We start from the raw sequence: 11,206 nt of genomic DNA on the forward strand, positions 1-11,206 counted from the left end.
AAGCTCAAGCGCAACACCCGGGCTACATCCCGTATCTCCCCGACAAAATGGCTCAACGTCTCGTCTGGTGCCTGAGGACGGTAAACGCGTTCCACCCGCAAGCGCTCCCTAACCCGAGCAGGTACAAAGAACTCCAAGATCTCGGCGTGGGGAAACTGGTCAAAAGTGGCACCTCTCTTAAGGCAGTCTAGAAGGCGATCAAAAAGCGGCCTTAAGGAAAACTGCGCTAAAATCTGCATAAGCATTGGCATCTGTCATACCAGGAAATTCTCTCAGCTTAAAAAACTTCCAGAAGGAAATGGATAAGTAAATTAGTGTCAAGCCCATCAACTCTGGGGAAGTGTTGTAAAACACTCCCCAAAGGATGGGGCAATTTGCCAAAGCTAGAAAAGGAAGGCACAACTATAGATGATGCCTCACCAGCCGCTTCAGGGGGGCCACTACCCATCGGAGACATAGTAACTCTGGGAGGCTCGAAAGAAAGAGCCGGAGGACGGTTAGCAAAGGTAATGGTAGTGGGAACCTCCGTTGGAGTGACAGGGTAAATAGTACCCCCCCTTCTCTTTCACCGAGCGCACCTCACTCAAACCATCTAAGGCTTGTTTTTAATTTGTTACTGGCCGAAAAGGCCCAACTTTTAATATCAGAGTCTAAAACTAGGAGCTGACATAAGTAAAACTATTCTGTCACGCCAATGTAAAAGTTGAGATGCCAATCTAGCCTTCGCTGACCCGGACATGGGAAGTGACTCAAAATTAATATCGTCTTCTAACTCTTCCATTCGGGTTTTACAAAACTCAAATTCAGTATTAATTTGGAACTCTGCATTCCAGCTGCGGTCCAACGCTATACAATCCCGTAATTGAGCTCTTAATGCCCTCACATCTCCCTCGGGCTTCTGTCCTCTCGCCAGGACCTCAAAAACCAACTCGGGCTTGCGCAGATGTTCAGGCACCAGGGAAAACGCCATACCAAACAATTAAGACAAAATAAATACAACAAAGCGTACGCAACAATTACTTAGTAAACTAAGTGGACTCAACTCACAAAGGGCTTACACTGACGAGGTCCAAGTGAAGAACTTAATACCTGCTACCTAATAGAAGGATACCCTGCAAATATACACTAACCACAACCTACAAACACAGAAGCAATAAATATAACAAAACAACACATTGATAGGGGAGAAGTAGAGTACAGTTAGGTAAATTTAGCGGTTAAGCAATTTAGAGTCCCCTGCTCCCTGCAAAGGGTAAGTCTGCAGGAAGCAAGACACTAAACCAATTCCACCCGGTATCCTGTGCTAGGGCGAGCTCCTAATAAAAAAAAAATGTGTACTCTAACCTCCCCCTACCTAACACTAACCTACACCAACAAACAAAACCAGAACTGAGAGACAGCTGAGAGAGCAGGTAACCACGCTCTGCTACCATTGAAACCATACATCGCCGCTCGCACACCCACAGCAAACCAACAGGGAAACGCGCGCCCATGGTGGCGAACGGGATGCCGGATCAAAATTAAACTAGGTAAAAAAAAAAAAAACACACCGTGGTCAGTATACTCAGGTTCATTTACTACGAAAACACAGGCCTATCCAGTCCAATATAATTAAGTATATAAATATATTATAAATAAAAAAATAAAAAGTGCCTGCAGTAGTATATACCTCGAACAATTCTTGTCAGGTGCACCTGTATACAAAAAATTAGACACGCCAAAATTTGAAACAAGAAATGCCAATTCCACCCGGTATCCTTCGGCTAAGGGCGGGCTCCTAATGAAATCCAAGAAATAACTAAATAATATCTAAAAACTAACTTAAAATTAAATAACAAAATATAAACTATATAAATGGCAACAATAACAATAACAAATAAATAAAGAATGCAGGGTATCACAGATTTTGACTAGCAGTTGTGTCCATCATGGTGGCCGTCCCTCAGCAGAGCGCAAAGTGAAGGTTCTCTGCGACCACGCATGATGGAGAGATGACAGGAGATAAACAGCTCATCCCTTGGACCCTGAAACCAGGTTTCAGCCTAGTACCCTTTTAAAGTTAATAATTATTAATAAATAGTTGCCAAACAATATAGATTTTAATAAAAGTAAAGTTGCCAAAAATTATCTATCAAGAATTTTAAGTTAAGTAAATTACCAAAATTTCAAAATATCACAGACCAATCAATTACTGATAAAAATTAAAATAAACCTAAATATAGAAGCTGGTAACATTAGAAAACAATAAATAAACAAGATATTCCATTTAAAAGACTAAAACAATAAGTTATAAAGAAATTTATTCGAGGTATACGCAGTAGCCTACCATACGTAACAATTTGGTTAAAACATTTTTAAAACAGGCATTTATTGACAGAATAGGCTCAAAATTGGTGAAAAGCAGGGGAAGGGCATCCTGCACTTAAAATAAAATTCCCAACTCAAAACAACAACCCCAAAGAAAGTTAGTATGAAAATCCCCTCTGTCACAGAACAAAAATTAAGCGTTTTACTCTTGGTGAAAAAAAAAAATTTTTAATGATTAGGAAAAAAACTGATGGCCAAAAGTAGCAGCCTAATAACAGGAATCTAAATTTAAAATTTGATGGCAGAAGGCCTTAAATTAACCAAGTAGGCTATAAGGGGGAGTTATGGGCTAAAAGACCCGAAGAACGTTACATCTCTCAGAAAGGCTTAAATTTTGCAAAATGAACCTTCAGCAGTCTCTCTGGGTTTGTTTACAAAAACTACATAACAAGTGACACATTACAAACAATATTGGCTGCAGAATAAAAAAGAACTGTAACATAAGCCTAGGACTGGTCCTCACTGAGAGACAGAAAATTAATTTAAGCTCAAAGAAAGGGTGAAAACTAATAAAAGTGTAAGAGAAAATTTGAAAGCCAATTTAAAATTTAGTTAACAGCCAGAAGTACTAAAATTTAATAAAAGGCAAAGCTACAATTTGGAAAACCATGTGCTCTTAACCTTCACAGTTTGAAAAATAAAAAAAATCACTAAATATTAAAAGAAAGCAAAACTTACTCATCAGTGAGGGGCCGTAAACCTAGCCGCACATGTTAGAAGGAAACAGCTCAGCAAATCTAACAAAAACACTTATTTAAACAAAATTTTTAACTGGAGCTACTCCTAACTTGTACACCACGGCTCGGAGTCTTTGCCACTCTCCCGGAAAGGCCAAACGCCTTCAAATGGTCAGTGGCCTCTGCAGCCAATAAACCACACACATACACTATATAAAACACACATGAGCCGGGGAGATATAGGTATTGAACCGGCTCAGCATTGTATGTGTACATTGCGCCTAGGTTGCTTTTATGAAGTAACTTCACTTATTTTATTATTGATTTTCATTGCTTTCACACAGTTTAAGTTAGGTCATTAATATATTTAATGGTCATAATGAACATAAAATTTAATATTAACTGCTGAATTTTAATGTTTCTTAGTTGTTGAATATAATCCTTGCTCATTTTCGATTAATTTTGTTGTAGTTGAAAGTAAAAATGGATTTTCCTTACAAAAACAGTCAGGCATTCTCCAAACAGTTATATATAGGCTAGCGCATGCGCTTAAGACAAACTTTCTTGAAATCTTTGTGTCATCACCCTGTATGTGGTTAACCCACATTTACAGTGTCTAGTGAATATGTAGATATTCTCTCACATTTTTTAAAGTCCGAATCTGCTATTAAAGTAAATTTCACAATATTAAAATAGTATAAAAATCCATAATTTTGTTTTTTAAGAAACTGTCTTAAAAATAAATTGTTTAAAATTAAAAAAAAAAGTATTCAGATATTTATGAATACATTAAAAAAGGAAAATTTAGTCAAAAATCTAACTTTTTGTTTTCCTCATCATACGCAAAAAGACAAAAAGTGTGCGATAACCTCGTGAAGGAAAAGTGACAGCACACTTGTTTGAGTACAACATGTGGGGGAGATTGTATCGCAAAACTGATGAGAGTTCCGATTGCCCAATAACAACCTGAACCACGCAGCGTCAACTTCAATGCACATGATTTTAAAAGAATAGTCCTATAATTTCTTATTTCCTCTAGCTACTAGGTCACACTTCCCACATTTATAGCAATAAAAAACTTATATGCATATAAAGATAAAAGATGCATATGATAATTTTATGTATAGAATATTGATTTACACATATTTGCGCACCCTTAAACTAATGTTGGAATCAGTTGTAGAAACATTCTGCATTTTTTATAGGCATATAAATTATACTTTTTTTCTATTATTCCTTAAAGCATGAGATACCAATATATATAATCTCTTTAATCTATGAGAAACAGTGGGCTTTTACTGTAATAGCAAAAACCTATTTCTTACTCATTTAATAAGATGGGTGACTGGAATACCATTATTTATTTACTATTCTGTTCCTTTGATTGGTTAAAAGAATATTTTTGTCACTGGAAGGCAATTTTATAAATAAGTTTGCCTTATTTATAAGGCAAACAATGTTTTTTTAAGTTTGATGTACAATAACTTTTCAACAACTTTTCAACAATAAATACATAAAATCAACAAAAAGTTAATTGTAGAGAATTTAATTCTGAGAAAATTGATATAATCAAAGTCTAAAATAAAACAGAAATAAGTACCAAAAGATTGATTTTATTCAGTATAATACATTACTAGTTTGAAGCAAAATTAATCAGGTTGGGCCAACCGTACGCACCTTTTTATAATAGATGTTCGAAAATGAGGCCATCATTATCAATAATTTTGCAGCACGTTTTGTGTATTGCTTTTGTTGCGTTTCTTAATTTTTCAGGACTTCCCTGTATCTGCACAGCCGAATCCATAATACGGGCAATTAATTCATCACGAGAATTCACTTTTGTCTTGTATACAATGTCTGTCATCCATCCCCAGATGCAATAATCCAATGGAGATAGATCTGGTGATCTTGGGGGCCAAGGGTGAGGCCCTCCACGACCAATCCAGTGTCCAGGAAATTGATGATTTAAGTAAGCAGAAACGGCACGTGAAAAGTGGGGAGGTGCTCCGTCATGCTGGAAGTACAAATTTTGTCTGAGATGTAAAGGAACATTCTCTAACAGCTGCGGCAACTCTTCTTGAAGGAAATGCAAATAGAACTCAGCATTTAGGCGTCCAGGTAATGTGAAAGGTCCAATCAGCCGATTGTGCAAAAGGCCACACCAGACATTGACGCTAAATCGGTGTTGAAAGTTCTGTTCCACTACCTCATGTGGATTTTCTTCTGCCCATGAGTGTTCATTGTGCAAGTTATTGACACCATCCCGAGTGAATTGTGCCTCATCCGTAAACAAAATACGCTTGTAGAGTTGATTATTAATATTCAAAAAGTTGCAAAACTCCAAGCGAAGCGGACCATCCCCTAGCTGTAGATGTTGAACCTTTTGTTTATGAAACGGATAAAATTTGTTTCGATTAAGTGACCCTCCACACCGTTGACTGCGAAACTCCTATCCGCCTAGAAATACGTCGTGTACTTACACCTGGACTGCGATGAACAGCATTAATAACAATATCATCATCAAATTGGACAGCTCGTTCATAATTGGTTCTAGTACTTGGTAGTGATCCTGTTTCCCGAAGAGTACGAAAAGTTCCTGAAATTGTTTTGGTATCTGGAATCCTCCTATTAGGGTAACGTAGTTCATATTATTCTACAGCAGCTCTAGCATTACCATTACAGTAACCCAAAATAAAAACCATATCAGCGTATTCCTCTGATGTAAATAAGTAAGGCATTTTTTCGCTGAATAAACAATCGAATTATAACTCACAGAAAAATTGCATTTAATAACACGATTCACAGAACCCGATCTCCTGCTGTAGCTTGCAAAACACCACTAATACACAGTTCTAACGTAACAGTACAGAATACCATTTTTGATCAGCTGTTATTCGTGCGTTACCAACTTAGAAATTAATAAAACAAAAAACTGCATTTCGATGATTAGTAAACCATAATGGGAAAATGTTTGCTTCATTTATTTTCAAACATTTGATGTAAATTTTTATTAAAAAAAAATACAACGTAATAAAACATGATATTTTTATTTACAAACAAATTTATTTAACAGTTAATCTTGTTTTCTCAATTTATCTCATCATTAAGGAACAAACATTTTGTTTTTGTTTTATTTTTACTAAATACCGTACGGTATTTCTTTACAGCTAGTAATGTATTATACTGAATAAAATCGATTTTTTGGTACTTATTTCTGTTTTATTTTAGACTTGGATTATATCAATTTTTCTCAAAATTAAATTCTCTACAATTAATTTTTGTTGATTTTATGTATTTATTACCAATTTAACAAAGTTATTGTACATCAAACTTAAAAAAACATTGTTTCGTGTCCCAATTTTTTGCATTTAACCCTGAATCCCTCAAAACCTACTACAGGTACAGTTCTGAAACCTATTTTTATCAGGTAAAAATACATAAGAATCCACGATATTTCTTACTTAATTAACCTTTCCAAAAGTTCAGTATGGCTTTATTTTACTGTTTACCCAGGAATTCAGGCGAAATCTTTCGCTAGCTGTAACTCGCTAACGAAGCGTTTTCGGACCTATGTTTATATAATATTTTTTTCATTATTTTTACTAGTACAATGTGCTGTAGAAGTGGGGGGAGAACTTCATGAATCACCCTGTATATATATATATATATATATATATATATATATATATATATATATATATATATATATATATATATATATATATATATATTTTACCAACCCTGCTACTTGTTACTGGTTAGTATAATTTTTTCTCCGATGTTCTTGAAACTAAATTCTCGGCATAATAATAACCTAATCTGCACGCGTAGTAATTTTAGCCTGTTGAAATTTTTAGCCGTCCAACAGCTAACCGGTTACCACGTCGCGCCCCTTGTCCGTATGTTAAGTTACCATTTTTGTATTATAAATTAGCCCTTTACTGCGAGACACCTATTCTAAGTGTAATATAAAGTAAGTTTGTAAATATTAAAGTTACTTATCTATGATGATGTTTTTATTTCAGGTTCATAGAGATATATTTGTTGTGAAGTTCTTCTGACAAGACCACGTTGTGCTTATAACTGGCTAATCCCGTCACGATTTTCTGTTAAGCAAGTTAGAAACCAAGTAATTTGAGTCCGACTTTGAATTCGTCATTAAGTTATTGAGTCCTAGATCGATCTTCTTTGAGAGGGATCTTGATTATTTATTCCTTATTGTGATTAAAGCTGTAATTTCGAGTCAAGATACTGACACCGAGGTTTGCGAGTCTATATTAACGTGAAGGGAGTCATTTTAAAGTGTTTCTATGTGATTAGGTTTGTAGGAAATATTTAAAAGAACATTAAAATTACTAGGTTTCCACACAACGAGATACCATTTTAATTAATTCTTACTCTATTTTGCAGCGTTTTGGTAAGTCATAGTTTTATTTTAACAACTATAAGTAGTGCTTTTTAGTTGTATTTGCTATATTTAAATATATCAGTAAATTTTGCAATGCAGATTATTCTTTACTGCGACCTCAGAAGTCTCCAGCTCCATGTGTTTAGTCCTTTCGGTACAAAACTATTAAAACTTACAAGAGTAATGATGCAGATAAGAAGTAATGTTTCACAAAGGATTTATGATATTCACTTTTAAGTCACAAACAACGGATTTTACATCACAGAAACTTATTTTAAACTGTTTTAACAGGAACTCCTGTACGGAACTTCACTTCCTCTAAATGCTACGATATCCCATATTTCACCAGATATATTATTCTTTAACTGCACTTTTTTGTTCATCTTGCATAACTAGGTTTAGTGATTTATGATAAATATAATCTGATAAACTATTTATAAAGATACCTTGTATGTGGTTTACGGAGATACACATGTTATCGAGACTCCTCGTTTTTTTTTAACTTATCTCGGATATGCTCTATAAGCAACTGAGCTGTGCTTGACATTTAGTACAGTAGATTTAATATTTCAGTTTCATTTCCTGTTTAAATTCAACTCGGACAGAATTATTTTCCTAGTTTTCCAAGTAAAATATAAAGGCATGTATTGATATAGTAGACACCATTCTATAGTAATATTTTGTGTAATACTGCACAAACGATATACGGTATTACCGCAATTAGGTCAACATCGACAAGTATTGCTTATCAGAAATATGAGTTTTTTTCCTAGTGTTATGTTACATTTATAGGCAAATATGAAGGCATACTCTGATAAAATAGACATCGTTGCGTATTTATTTTGTTAAAGTACTGTACAAACGACATACCGTATTACCATAATCATAAGCAACTATAGCTATTAAGACTCTATAATATAAATCTACCAATGTTATAGTAACTGTTTTAGGCAAGGGAATCCCCAACGTATTAAAACCACTTCCTAACTGAATTAAGCTATTTAAATAGTAATTTTAATAACAGTTCGTCTGCTTTGAAGATATTTAAATTAACCATCGCTGGGATATTTAATTTACAAATAAAGTACGTGGAAGGAAATTAAATAGAAACGAGATGCGGAAGCTGATTGGCTGAGAGTGTTCAGTGAACTGTGACGTAATGTAGCAGACGTGTGCTCATTGGCTCTAACAGCTCTACTTGTATTACGTTTTTACCTCGGGTATAACACTTTTTGTACACAGCGGTCAATCAAACAGGTTAACATTCATTGTAATTATACTATTATTTTAATCTTAATACGTTAAAAAGTCTTTTTTTTCCAATCGTTATTTTGTGTTTTAATATAATATACAAATATAATCAGTATATATTACTTAAGATTTTATTGGACTGTGATTGTAGTAATATGACCAATATCAATCGGAAGGGAACTAAAAAGATTGTGTCATTCAATGCTAGTCGGAAGTAACATATTAGATTACGTTAAGATATCGAGTAATTATTAAAGTTCCTTCTTTATCGGTTCTCTCTTTTTATCAAGTCTTCTTTATAATTTGAAGCGATTAAAAATATTAATTTGTGTTAGTTTTAAAAAATAAAAAAGTATATATATACTTGTATTTTATTCACTTATTTATTTATTCACCAACGGAGAATCCATTTATAAAAACAATTCAAAATCAATTCAATGTGGTAGTCAGTATCAACAACTAAATACTTATTTTATACCTAAAACTAAAGAGCAAAGATCAAGAGCTAAGTACGAAGCTGATATTAGGAATAACATCATACAGTTAATTGCAAGTTTTCAATATGTTTCTGCCTATTTAACGAGAATACGCGTTCGTGCAATAATTGATTACTAATTGTTATTTTAACAGAATAATGACAAATAAACAAAAAAAGAACAATCAATTCCAGAAGCCTTTTATTAATAAATCCTGTATGGGTACTTTTGATTCAAATATCCATTTGTGACGCATGTTTTAAATATTTAGTTCAACTATTTATTATCGTCGGCATCAAAATGTATCGATGAAATAACGTAAATGTACGTGGAACAGTTGCCCACTAATTATTTTGCTGCAAAAATCATTTATATTATTTTCAGTATTCTAAAACAAACAAACAAAATTGTACTTAACGTCCTTGAAAGGTTGTTGCCAGCAACGCCACAACAGCAATACAGTTGATTACTTTATTGACCAATCTCTTCAATAAAGTCCTTTCCAATATTAGAGAAACACTTGTATCTCAACTTGTAGTTCTTTTAAAAATTAGGGACATTCTCTGGTTTTAAATTTGTATTAATATAGCAGGTTTTCTTATGTAAACCATATGTATAAAATGACCCCGTTTTAAAAATTCAATACTAATCTTTCATTGTTAAAATACCTGTTGGAAACTCCCATACAATAAAACCCCTAACAGTTGCCTCCCTCTGTATTTATTAGCACTACACAAGAAAGTATGCATATAATTTTCCCTCCCTAAATCCTAATGTTTAAACAAGAAAATCCTAGTGCGGATAACCGGGGTAATATGAAGGTAGAGGGTATTTATTTGTACAATGTATGGAACAAATTTACATTTACAAAAATAAATTTAAATTATTTCTCACTAAAAACATTGTATTATTCCAGTGATTTATTATCGTTTTCTGGTTGTTATAATTCAGAAACAGAATTTTTAATGACAAAAATTAAATAACGACGTATAATTTTGTCAAAGTATTTAGTATGTAGTTGATTATTTATAACAAGAGGTTAATAATTATGAACTCGATACATTTATTATTTTTTATATAACTAATGATTTTTTAAAGTCTCTACACCACTCTGACTATTTAATAGATTTAAATGTAGTCTATCAAGGTGTAGTAAGTCATATCAGTCATGACTAAAGACAGTAATCCGCTTAAATGGTAATTATACCTTACCGCTGAGTTACCGACTAATCCCATATTTTATTAGTTTAATGTTTTGTCAATGTCAAAATATACTTTAACAATGGTGTATTGGCATAATAGAAGGTACATCTATTATAAGGGACATATTTATTAAACATTTTACGAAATTTTATATTTAAAAGTAAATGTCCCTGTAACTTAAAATATTCAAAAGACAAGCTACAACTAAGTTAGTGGAAATATTTTGAAAGTTACCGATCCTAATTATACTCTATTACCAAATGTTACAACTTGTGAAACACATTTTTTTACCAAAAAAGTGTAACAGAAGCGTAAAAAATGTTTAGTTTGTTGAATATTAAAGACCAAGGTTTCCTTATTATTATACAAGACAACATTTTCATTCTATGTAAATTTCGAACGGTAAAATGGAATTCAACATTCAAATTTAACCACACGATAGCTAGGTTATCTTCATTAATTTAAACTTCTTTTTTAGAAGTGTGGCGTTAAAATATAGTATTAATGAATGCAATGAGTATTTGGTATTTATAGTTTACAGTAAAAATGTTTATCATGACAGAAAAACTAAACATTTTATGTTTAAAATACCTTGTTTGGTAGATAAAGCATATGATGTTGATAAAAGAAGTAGTTGCAAAGTGGAAAATAAACATATGTAACTACGAGCGCCATATTCGGTTTTATATATATATGTAACTATGCCCATATATCGTTTAACATCGATAGCTATTTTAAATCGCTTCCAAAGGTTTTTTTTTATTCAAGCAATTAGAGAGACCTGTTTTCTTTTAATCCTTATTGTGCATACGGTCATGGTCCAC

The sequence above is a fragment of the Homalodisca vitripennis genome, unplaced genomic scaffold, assembly GCF_021130785.1.
Source record: "Homalodisca vitripennis isolate AUS2020 unplaced genomic scaffold, UT_GWSS_2.1 ScUCBcl_1251;HRSCAF=4640, whole genome shotgun sequence".
Lineage (NCBI taxonomy): Eukaryota > Metazoa > Arthropoda > Insecta > Hemiptera > Cicadellidae > Homalodisca > Homalodisca vitripennis.